Raw genomic sequence first — 1,917 nt, 5'->3', positions numbered from 1 at the left:
TGGTAGAAGTGGCTTCGGTATTTTTTTTGGTTTGTGCGTAAATGATGGTTACTTTTTATACCTCTATAGTATAGGTAAGGCTATTTTATTATACACATGGTTAAAAAGTGTAGACTAGAGTCGGCTGAGATTTTATAACCGGCCGCTTGTCGAACGTAAACCATTCTTGGGAATTGTATTATTGCGTATCAGCTACCAAGATTATGTATCCACATAAATTCTAGGAAATGGTCCTTTTCTAGCCTAAATTCACGCTTTTCATTTATTGAAATAGATTGTTAAATGATGGTAACTAATTGCGGAGATGGAATTAATATAATATTATATATGATCAAACCACGATCAAACGAATTTACCAAGTGAAGTTCGGATCCAGAATGGATGGACTACTCCTGCTAATATTTATTATAAATGCAAAAGTTTGTGAGGATGTATGTGTATGTTTGTTACTCTTTCACGCAATTTCTACTCGACCGATTGTTATGAAATTTGGTACACGCGTAAAATATAATCTGGAATTTCAAACGGGAACATAGCCCGTGGCGCAGCTAGTAATATATAAGTATCTTCATTCGAAGATTTAAATGTGCCATTTCTAATACAACATAGCTCTATGCGCGCGGTAACGACCTCCGGTTATACTGGTCTTCAGATTGTGGGCGAAATAATAACAATATAAAAAAAAATCAACAACAATTTCTTAGGTTCATCACAGAATACAGACTGTTTAATTAGATTTTGTACCTGTGTTTACTGCATCGATTTGTTTTCCATTACACCTTCTGAGAGAGATCTATAAAGGAAACAAAAAAGGCTAGGATGGAGATGGATACTAGACTTAACCATTTAATTTAAACAATATTGGGCTGTCAGCGTGTAGACTGGCCAAGAACATTAAGTAATCTATATGGTAATGAGGCACTAGCTGCCTACCACACACCGCTGCTTAATTTCAAAATGTGGCAACTGTCTTTCCGTCTCAATAATATCCTCCATATACTCCGGTTTATATCGTATGAGGCGGCTAAGGGACATAAAGCCTTAACATATCTGAGAGGCCAAAATAACATTCGCAATAATGGAGTTTCCGTCAGGCAGACGGACGGTCGTAAATCCACAACTGAATCTTCAAAAAATTAAAGGATTTTTTCTATTGGACTCCGGGCTTTGAGGCGTCGTCACCGAGAATGTACTGAGTACTCTCAAATGAGAGAACGAAAAATAGAAAACGGGTTCAGATACCTGGTTTATTGTTCATACATTTTGTACAGAGCGTTTTCAAAACCATTCAACTCGGAGGGAATCAAAAAGTACCGGTTTCGAGTACTGCCTGTTATTTTCAAGATCAGTACTAAGTTATTCCACCAGTCTACAGAGACAGCTCTCAAGCGAAACACTTTAGACAGGGTATTGCAACGAGTACGTACCGACTTTGTAGCTATTAGTTTTCTTGAAGAATTCAATTTTATCATTGGTAGTGTACCTACACTACTAATTTTATGATGGTCGTATAGTGTATTCAAACATCCGTCAAGCCCTGTTTCCTACCCAACTACTTTTAATGCTGTAATTCTCTCTCTCTCAACTGATATCAGCTTCGCATGATCGTTGATATTCCTAGTGATCAGACCATTGTCACACACATGTTCCCGTGGGAAATTCGCGCGGGCGAAGCCGCGAGCAGAGGCTAGTTAATACTAATTGGTGACCACAAAACCCAAGATTACGTCAAAACGTATGTAAACTATTTCTGCTTATAACTTATGAGTTTAATTTTAACTGACACAAGCAAATGATTTCATTTGAAGTTGATTCTCGGAACTTCGGAAATTGCTGCCAATTGAATTGAAACTGATGTTATTTATAATAGTGTAATACCTATCAAGTATTCGTAGAAATCCTACTAATGTTATAAAT

Source organism: Plodia interpunctella, chromosome 10, assembly GCF_027563975.2.
Source record: "Plodia interpunctella isolate USDA-ARS_2022_Savannah chromosome 10, ilPloInte3.2, whole genome shotgun sequence".
Classification (NCBI taxonomy): Eukaryota; Metazoa; Arthropoda; class Insecta; order Lepidoptera; family Pyralidae; genus Plodia; species Plodia interpunctella.
The sequence above is the reverse complement of the archived record's forward strand: the minus strand, read 5'-3'. Positions refer to the sequence as shown.